The sequence below is a fragment of the Centruroides vittatus genome, unplaced genomic scaffold (genome assembly GCF_030686945.1).
Source record: "Centruroides vittatus isolate TY-2023 unplaced genomic scaffold, ASM3068694v2 contig_345, whole genome shotgun sequence".
NCBI lineage: Eukaryota > Metazoa > Arthropoda > Arachnida > Scorpiones > Buthidae > Centruroides > Centruroides vittatus.
This window is the reverse complement of record NW_027122170.1, coordinates 3,923,086-3,934,191: the sequence shown is the minus strand read 5'-3', so window position 1 is coordinate 3,934,191 and position 11,106 is coordinate 3,923,086. Positions and strand designations below refer to the sequence as shown.

General features: G+C 37.9%; 1 long non-coding RNA gene across 1 annotated transcript; it reads left to right on the top strand.

Moving 5' to 3' along the window:
- Positions 1–3,656: 3,656 nt before the first annotated feature.
- On the top strand, positions 3,657–5,950 carry LOC136974280 (uncharacterized). Its single transcript, XR_010880619.1, has 3 exons — positions 3,657–5,116; positions 5,248–5,378; positions 5,641–5,950. It is a non-coding gene; the product is annotated as an uncharacterized lncRNA (long non-coding RNA).
- The last annotated feature ends 5,156 nt before the right edge of the window (positions 5,951–11,106 follow it).

Here is an 11,106-nt window from a genome sequence, read left to right as displayed (position 1 = left end):
ATGCCAATGTGAGTCTATAATAATATATCATCATATTTGTCAAATACACTAAGTTAATGTTTTCTTTAAAAAAATCTTAATATGTAAATCTTATTACTTTTGATAACTTGAAAGAATCATAAAACAAAATAAAAAAATTGAAATAAGTTAATGACAGTGGCATATTATAACTTCAGGAGGCCCAGGTGAATTTGAATTTGTGGGCCCACATACAGTACAGTGTTGACTTCAGACATTTTTCTTTGGGAAAATTTTTTGAGGAAAATATTTTCTTGTAAACGATTGATTTGGGGCCACCTGTTAGTGGAGACTACAGGCAATTGCCCTTTTTGCCCATAGGATAACATGCCACTGGTTAACAAAAATATTTTTGTGTTTTTATTGTTAGATATACTATTAGATATTGTGATATAGATATACTATTTTGTGTATAACATTGATATTGCAAATTTAATTTTATTCATTGTATAAGTTTATACAATACATAAGACTTAATTCTATGCATAGAAACTTAAATGATGCATTAATGCAAAAATACTCTCATATATTCAAAATTAATTTAATTACAATGAAAATTTTAATTGCCAAGTTACTTTCATGCTACTCTAAATACATATTTATTTAACAATTTATTTTTATTACAATTTCCACGTAACCACACACGGCACACTAAATATAGCATAATGGCACCAGTAGTTGACTGTTTACAGCTGTTTTGGACTTTGACATTTTTTATTATAATACATAGTAGCACAGAAAGCAAAAATCATACATGAAAATAGTTTGTTCTATGCATATCCTGGAAAAAAAACATTTTTTATTAGACCTTTGTTTACATTATAAAAAAAATAATTCAAATGACAGAGGCCGTTCACCCAGTCGTCGACCGGTGGGTCACACAACACTTACCTTTGTCGAGAGCCCGACAAACGTGGCAACCACGAAAGAATAAGCGAGCTCAATAATAAGCATTTTGTAAAAAATACACACCCAAATCTCGGAGCCCTCGTTATCTCCCAAAGACTCAACATTGCCTCACCACTTAGTCGACTACCAGGAGCGTTTCACAATAATTTTTTCTATACAAATATACATCAACGAATCCCGATAATATAAGTAAATTTTTTCTATCACCGAAAGCCAGGCAAACCATTATTCTTTCACATCATCAAGAAAGGGGTCGTCTTACGACGCTTCTGGCAAAAACAGCTTGCCTAAACACGATCAAACGGACTAATTATGCACAGATTTCGGCTTACACGGTCGACTATCAGAGCAGTCTGCAGCAAAATACCCACACTTAATACTTTACGAGCATTTTTTGTCTATTGTAACAAAAACGTTGATTTCATATACCATTTTAGGATAATATTCCTAGTTTTTCCAATCATTTAGCATTGCCAGAAGCAAGTTTTAAAAGGTCTAGGTAAATATGTCTAGGAACAATCCCTTGTAATGTTTCTAGGATGCATTTCTACATTTCTTTTAGATTGTTTTTACTCAAATAGGAAAAATTTGTAACTGAACTGGATGATGATAATATTTGGTAGCGGTAAAATGTCTGAAAGGAAGGAACAATTATTTTTTCCTGAAATTCATGTTCATTATTACTCAGACAGTTCCCCCCTTTTTATACAGAGGATTTTCCTATCATAATCAGGGAAATACTGAGTTATTCAGGAAACAGTTTAACACGTGATTTTGATGTCATATGCATTCATAAAATCATCATTTTTCTGAAAAGTTTACAATATTTTTAGATATTGTGCTTGTTTAACACCAGTTATCTTGTTTGAGTTTCTTTAACCAATTAAATAATTTCTAGTCGTTCTCTCAGCTAAATATTAAAATTTATGAAAAACTGAATGGGCATAACTCCTTCAAAAACTAATTACTAGCGTAAATTTACGTCATAATACAAACTTACCACATGGTTATTTTGACAATTCTCCGTCAAACACCACGTGTTGCCAACTCCATCTACGACTATGACGAAAATCTCCAACGATATCGCCAAAAAACGCCAATTATTCTTCCTCTTATTATTTCATTCCAGATTTCAAATCTGAAATTAAAATTTCTAAATTTCGCACGTAAAAATTCGTATTTAAGTTCAGGGTTTTACTCTATTAAATTTTATTTATTAGTGCGATATTCCTAATACTGTATATAAATTCCCTTTTGGAGCCCGTTAGAACGAGTGCACGCATATAATCCATTCAGTAAAACAGTATTTCCGCATACTTATTGAAAGTTATTTTTTCGAAGAACCTTTAGGGTTTTCTCGTCTTACGTTTCAAGATCCTACGACAGTTAATCGCCTAATTAATTTGGTTGCAGAATTCTATAATATACACGTACACTTAGATTCTATATTCAATTTTCAATTTATATATTCTTTCTATATAATACCAAAGTACACTTTAAATAACAACTAACACATTATATACGAAAAATATCGCGATGCAGTTGACATTAAAAAAAACATTAACGCAATCGCTGATTAAGTTTTATGTCTTGATTTTAATCTAAAGTACATAACATAATTAATAAATGATAATAAGTAATATTTAATTGTTATCTTACTTTGAATTATATAATATTAATTCTATTATTTATCATTAAGAAATTTATTATATTTGATATTTTATCACGTATATAATTACACATTTTTGATGGGCAGCATCATACAAAAGTGCTGTCAGATCAAAAATACCGTTTTGGCATAAGGGCCACAGATACAAAAATAAAATGAATTATACAAAAAAATTATACATTAAATACAAAATATTCAAAACACTCACCATTCTAACTAATAAAAAACATTGACGACAAATATCACATTTTTGGAGGGCCGACGCGGCTATAATGCCCGTCGGCGTATCAGAGGTAGGTTCCACGGACGTGACATCTTCCCGACTTCCCATGCGACGTGTCCGTTTGCTAAAACTCATGGTCAGAGACAAATATCACATTTTTGGAAGGCCGACGTGGCTATAACGCCCGTCGGCGGGTCAGAGGTGGGTTCCACGGACGTGACATCTTCCCGACTTCCCATGCGACGTGTCAGTTTCCTAAAACTCATGGTCAGAGACAAATATAACATTTTTGGAGGGCCGACGTGGCTATAACGCCCGTCGGCGGGTCAGAGGTGGGTTCCACGGACGTGACATCTTCCCGACTTCCCATGCGACGTGTCAGTTTCCTAAAACTCATGGTCAGAGACAAATATAACATTTTTGGAGGGCCGACGTGGCTATAACGCCCGTCGGCGGGTCAGAGGTGGGTTCCACGGACGTGACATCTTCCCGACTTCCCATGCGACGTGTCAGTTTCCTAAAACTCATGGTCAGAGACAAATATAACATTTTTGGAGGGCCGACGTGGCTATAACGCCCGTCGGCGGGTCAGAGGTGGGTTCCACGGACGTGACATCTTCCCGACTTCCCATGCGACGTGTCAGTTTCCTAAAACTCATGGTCAGAGACAAATATAACATTTTTGGAGGGCCGACGTGGCTATAACGCCCGTCGGCGGGTCAGAGGTGGGTTCCACGGACGTGACATCTTCCCGACTTCCCATGCGACGTGTCAGTTTCCTAAAACTCATGGTCAGAGACAAATATAACATTTTTGGAGGGCCGACGTGGCTATAACGCCCGTCGGCGGGTCAGAGGTGGGTTCCACGGACGTGACATCTTCCCGACTTCCCATGCGACGTGTCAGTTTCCTAAAACTCATGGTCAGAGACAAATAGAACATTTTTGGAGGGCCGACGTGGCTATAACGCCCGTCGGCGGGTCAGAGGTGGGTTCCACGGACGTGACATCTTCCCGACTTCCCATGCGACGTGTCAGTTTCCTAAAACTCATGGTCAGAGACAAATAGAACATTTTTGGAGGGCCGACGTGGCTATAACGCCCGTCGGCGGGTCAGAGGTGGGTTCCACGGACGTGACATCTTCCCGACTTCCCATGCGACGTGTCAGTTTCCTAAAACTCATGGTCAGAGACAAATAGAACATTTTTGGAGGGCCGACGTGGCTATAACGCCCGTCGGCGGGTCAGAGGTGGGTTCCACGGACGTGACATCTTCCCGACTTCCCATGCGACGTGTCAGTTTCCTAAAACTCATGGTCAGAGACAAATAGAACATTTTTGGAGGGCCGACGTGGCTATAACGCCCGTCGGCGGGTCAGAGGTGGGTTCCACGGACGTGACATCTTCCCGACTTCCCATGCGACGTGTCAGTTTCCTAAAACTCATGGTCAGAGACAAATAGAACATTTTTGGAGGGCCGACGTGGCTATAACGCCCGTCGGCGGGTCAGAGGTGGGTTCCACGGACGTGACATCTTCCCGACTTCCCATGCGACGTGTCAGTTTCCTAAAACTCATGGTCAGAGACAAATAGAACATTTTTGGAGGGCCGACGTGGCTATAACGCCCGTCGGCGGGTCAGAGGTGGGTTCCACGGACGTGACATCTTCCCGACTTCCCATGCGACGTGTCAGTTTCCTAAAACTCATGGTCAGAGACAAATAGAACATTTTTGGAGGGCCGACGTGGCTATAACGCCCGTCGGCGGGTCAGAGGTGGGTTCCACGGACGTGACATCTTCCCGACTTCCCATGCGACGTGTCAGTTTCCTAAAACTCATGGTCAGAGACAAATAGAACATTTTTGGAGGGCCGACGTGGCTATAACGCCCGTCGGCGGGTCAGAGGTGGGTTCCACGGACGTGACATCTTCCCGACTTCCCATGCGACGTGTCAGTTTCCTAAAACTCATGGTCAGAGACAAATAGAACATTTTTGGAGGGCCGACGTGGCTATAACGCCCGTCGGCGGGTCAGAGGTGGGTTCCACGGACGTGACATCTTCCCGACTTCCCATGCGACGTGTCAGTTTCCTAAAACTCATGGTCAGAGACAAATAGAACATTTTTGGAGGGCCGACGTGGCTATAACGCCCGTCGGCGGGTCAGAGGTGGGTTCCACGGACGTGACATCTTCCCGACTTCCCATGCGACGTGTCAGTTTCCTAAAACTCATGGTCAGAGACAAATAGAACATTTTTGGAGGGCCGACGTGGCTATAACGCCCGTCGGCGGGTCAGAGGTGGGTTCCACGGACGTGACATCTTCCCGACTTCCCATGCGACGTGTCAGTTTCCTAAAACTCATGGTCAGAGACAAATATAACATTTTTGGAGGGCCGACGTGGCTATAACGCCTGTCGGCGGGTCAGAGGTGGGTTCCACGGACGTGACATCTTCCCGACTTCCCATGCGACGTGTCAGTTCCCTAAAACTCATGGTCAGAGACAAATATAACATTTTTGGAGGGCCGACGTGGCTATAACGCCCGTCGGCGGGTCAGAGGTGGGTTCCACGGACGTGACATCTTCCCGACTTCCCATGCGACGTGTCAGTTTTCTAAAACTCATGGTCAGAGACAAATAGAACATTTTTGGAGGGCCGACGTGGCTATAACGCCAGTCGGCGGGTCAGAGGTGGGTTCCACGGACGTGACATCTTCCCGACTTCCCATGCGACGTGTCAGTTTCCTAAAACTCATGGTCAGAGACAAATATAACATTTTTGGAGGGCCGACGTGGCTATAACGCCAGTCGGCGGGTCAGAGGTGGGTTCCACGGACGTGACATCTTCCCGACTTCCCATGCGACGTGTCAGTTCCCTAAAACTCATGGTCAGAGACAAATATAACATTTTTGGAGGGCCGACGTGGCTATAACGCCAGTCGGCGGGTCAGAGGTGGGTTCCACGGACGTGACATCTTCCCGACTTCCCATGCGACGTGTCAGTTCCCTAAAACTCATGGTCAGAGACAAATATAACATTTTTGGAGGGCCGACGTGGCTATAACGCCAGTCGGCGGGTCAGAGGTGGGTTCCACGGACGTGACATCTTCCCGACTTCCCATGCGACGTGTCAGTTCCCTAAAACTCATGGTCAGTGACAGATATAACATTTTTGGAGGGCCGACCTAGTTTTTGATGATTGCTGACGATGTGAAAGGAAGTGTGTTTGTCGATTTAAGATTTTATTTGTCGTTTGCAGTGGCGTGCCGTCATTGGCAGCGGTCGGAGCGCTGTATTTCCGTTTTAATGATATATTATGGTATTTTCTAAAATACGAATTTTTATATTTTAACGTACTCTGAATTAATTAAAACTAATATTTTTTTATTATTGCATTATTTATCTTATTACAAATTTTATGCTACATGTGAAAAAAACGATAAGATTGCTGTTGTATATTCGAATGTCAGTGGCGGAATGGAAGCGCTTTCGAGACAGCTTTCAAGGCGAGAATATCTGAATGGTGTAAAGCAGCTAGAGAGCATTGGCGCATGCGGTTTACAGAGCATTGACCTCAATTAGTTTTGCTGATGGAAACTACACATATATAACGCTTCCAACGATTCTATCCCTTAGCCACTGGTAGGGAGTTATCTGACGAAGTGAATTGTTTAAAATTTAAAATGTGAGAGTATGTAATGCTATTTTTATGTATATTTTATTGCGAAGTTATATCTAATTACAGTATAATTAAAAGAAAATTATAATTATATCGACAGATTTTCAGACATAACATCTTTAGAATTTTTATCAGTTTTAGATGTTTTTCATAATATTAAAATTATTAACAATTTTTTCAAGCGTGTTTTAATTTTTTGAATCAAGTAAATTTTATGGGAAAGTCTTTTATTTATCTAAATTACGTAGCGAATCGCAATATTCATATTCGTGTCCGGACTATATTGACAAGTAACTTTTGGACATAAAACGTATTACAATTAACGTCGATCCGAACAAAGACGTACTAAAAGAATTATATGATATAATATCATTAATTTTTACGGTACCGTCTACCTGTGCGTCTGCTGAGCGCAGTTTTTCGACCACGAAGCGAATTCATACATTGGCCAGGAACACTCGGTCGGAGGAAAGATTGTGGTCGCTAGCATCGCTTTCGATAGAAAAAGAGCTTTTAAATACGTCGATGGAGTCGACGACCGGCGACTTTTATGATAAAGTAATTAACGACTTTGCAGAAAAAGTCGCCGAAAACAGTTAGTTTATAAAAAATTAAAAAAACGTTTTTCCATCATTGTTTGTATCGTGTCAATTTGTATTATGTATGTATTATTTGTATTTTAGAACTAAAATACATAAATTGTTTATTTTTTTCATTTTCGGTATTTGTTTAAAACTTTTATGGAAATGTCACGTACCGGACGGGTCTGACCCGTCACGAAAGACGCGAAAAAACGGTTAATTTAGAGAAAAATTTATTAGTTTAAAAAACATAAGTAAAAAGTCGTTTGTAGTCGGACACCCATTGTTTATATCAAACTGCCGGGCAGAAACCGTAAATCGCGGAAGGAAGTCGTCCTATGATCGGTGGAAGATCGAATTCGTCGTCGATTTTGACTTTTCTTACTCTCCGGGTAAGAGTCTCGTTACGTTTAGTAACCAGGGACCGACCACTCGGGAAGCGTGATTGAGGGAGAACGACCAATTAAAATGGACGAAAGAAAGAACGGAGATTGATATAACTTCCGATAATCGAGGACACCTGGCACTCGGTTAACTTTCCGAATAACCAAAACGTCGTGTGTCAACGCGGAAAAAAAAAAAAAAAAAACAATTTCTCGTCTATTGTGCCAACCCGTAACCCGTGCCACTTCGGACTAAGACCGTGTCCCCGACTCCAGCGGACGAAGTCTCCTCGTGCCTTACAGACTCCTCAACGCCCCTGTCCCGGGCCACCTTCGTTCGACCATCGAAGAACCGCATCGACGCTCGGACGTCCGAACGGCCGATTGTCCTAAAGCAAACTATTTTGTACATAGTGTATGTTTATTTTATGTTAAAATAAACGGTTTTTGTCAGATACTTGTCGTCTTTGTCTCTACAGCCACTACCCATGTACGAATGGACCCTAGACCATTACTGACGCGCAATTAACTGATTGCCTCTGGAAGTCGGCTTCTTACAGAAACACAGCTTCCCTATCATCAAATGTCACGGCACGCCACTGAGAGAAAACTATTTGAATTGAAATAACGTGTATTCCGGTTTGCATCGGAAGTTCGTATATAGTTAATCGAGGCCTCCTGCCACTAAGGTTTCTATATATGGTCTCATCTTTAATCTATCTAACTCTGTTCTAGAGATTAAGGAAAGACAATAGACGGACGACATTGGGAATTTACAGGTCTACAATTTTTTTCAAATCGCAGCCCACTAACTAAAAACGTAGTTTTAACCGTTGTTGTTAACTTTTTAGCGAATAATTTAAGTTATATTATTTAATTTTTTGTTAGACGAATGCGAAACCACTAATTTATACTTACACTACTGTAAGTGTTCTATTAAATTAATGAAAAACAATTTTAAAAATGATCGAAATGTGTAAGAATTGATTTTATGTATAAATTATTCATTATATCGGGTGGTCAGTATATCGAGATAAATATAAATAAATCGGCTTGTATATCATCTTCGATTTGTTAATGTATGCAGCATCGCTTTTGATGCCCATGATGAAAGAAAAATGCATAAAAACTTTATTGTTAAACTTATAATATACGACGCTCTACTGTAATTAAATGACATAAGTAAAACTAATACACTATACTTCCTTTCGCGTTTTGACTATTGAATAGGCATATTCTGTTTCGGTTTGGAATCCGTAAATAGGTGTAAATTTGCATTTAAACGCTAAATTTTGATATTAAAACGCTTTTTCATATTTATTGAACGTAAAAATCGGTTTACGTGCATACAAAAAACAAATTTTATGGCGACTTTTATACAAGTTGACGAAAATATTGATATGATATGATTCGGATTTAAGGCTGATTTCGATTCAGAATGATATCTTTCATTATTCGAAATTACTTTTGGAAGATTTTTTCTTAGACAATTGAATTAAAACACGAATATTAAGTCGTCACTAGAAAAATTTCAGTTTTCAGAGTAGAAATTGGATTTTAGTATTAATTATTCTTCAATATATGGATCGTTTCTAGTTGTATTATTTCATCACCCCGAGTAGAAATTTGAGATTTCATTTCTCGCATATGTATAAAGTAATTTTTATAAAAATGTCATGAATTAATGACTACACAATGAATTAAATAATATCTAGTCATAGCACTTGACTATTTCTAATCGTTTATAAAGATAAAACAAACTCGACTTTTATAACAAGGCGTAAACTTTGATAAAATGTTTTTCGTCCCCGAATATTTTAAATGCGGATACGGTCGTATTGTATTTTATTTCGCTATTGTACCAAACAAATTACTACTAATTTAGACATTTCAGGTAAAATAATAAAATGTATAACTTTTTATTATAGGCCTATATATTGGGAGACTATCACTAGATTGTTACTCTAGCAATAATCGCTATCAGTGAATTAATAAACATCCACTAAACGTATTTCACAATTATTGTAATGGACATTTTAAAATGGTGACCAATGAGAAATTAATATTTTAATTACGTTTACGTATGTGTTTATGGTGACAAGTCCATTTAATAACGAACAAAATATAAATATTTGTAGCAATAGAAAAAAATCTTTGATTTATTACTTTTTTTAAATCAAATTTCGTTAACGGCAAATTTTCAGGTAAGTCTACACTTAAAATTACTATCATATACATCAAATACGCTCAATAGTTTGAAATTGTATAACAAATCTACTTATTAAAATAATACAGTGATGATGAAAATAACTTCTAGATAGAATTTCGTATTTGGAAACTTATAAATGATGTAATATAAAGCATTAATTAGGTTATATTACTGTATATATATATAATTTCATATTTATCTCTTCCATACTCCATTAGATGTTAATTAATCTTGTAAATTATAATTCATCTTCAAAGCTGCTTAGAAATAAATATGTCGTGCTTTAGAATTTCGTGGGACATTCTATCTTTTTGGAGCATTCTAAAGACTGTAACCATCCGAAATATATTCTCTCCCGTCTTAAAACTTTTGCAATGTTTTAGAATTTCAAATATAAATATCTTTAATATCAATTTTCAAATTTGGTGTATTATCTTCTAACCATTACAAAATATATATGAAAATATTCTTTAAAAATAACTAATATTTTTAACCCTCTCCAGCTTAATTGAATTAATTTACTCGCGGTAAGATTAGAATTAGATACTTGATTATTTTAATAGAATTATTTGCGCACTCGAAAACGGTAATATTATCTTTAATATTTTGGTGAATTGAAATCATTTTTAATTATGTTTACATTGAAAAAAATCAAAGATAAAAATGTGAAGATTATAAAACGACAATTTTGTGCTAAAACTTTAAATCAAAAGAATCAAATGCATTATAAAATAAACCAGCAACGGGAAAGTTGAGCAACTTTTCCGGCAACATTTAAAATTTTGGTGGCGCCGTCTCTTGTCATATTTTATTAAACTTTATATCTTTAACTGTTATAAGAAAAAACAAAAAGCTTAATTTTGAGGGTAGGAATGAGTTTTATAAAAAAAATTGTCAATGGTAATAAGGAGTAAAATCATCATTAAGTCCGACCCTACTGGAGATACACACCATCCCCCATTATCTCCCAGCCCTCGACCTTTAATCTCCAAAATTTAATAACATTAATTCTTCTAATACACAAACCTCCCTGCGAAGTTTCAGAAATTTTCGACAAAAGGCACAGGAATTATTAAGTTTCCAATTGGGTGAACAAAATTGTGTCCCCCACATACACACTAACATCTATACATACAGAAAAAACCAACGAATTTTTTTGCATTTCTGAACGTTTCAATTTGTCTTTATGTGGTAGCCTACCCGGAGTGGCAGGCTACCACCTTGAACGCTCGGCCATCCAGCCGTCAAAATCAAGATCTGGTTTAAAAAAAAAAAAAAATACATGAAAGCCTCCACAAGATGAGATTCATTCATTCACATGGCGTCCTCTTTACAGAGGGTTGCAGTTGATGGACAGTTTTCCACTCTTCACGATTGTAGGCTTTTCCCGTGCCTGAGCCAGTCCATTTTTTGATGCCCTGCCACGTTAGCCTAGA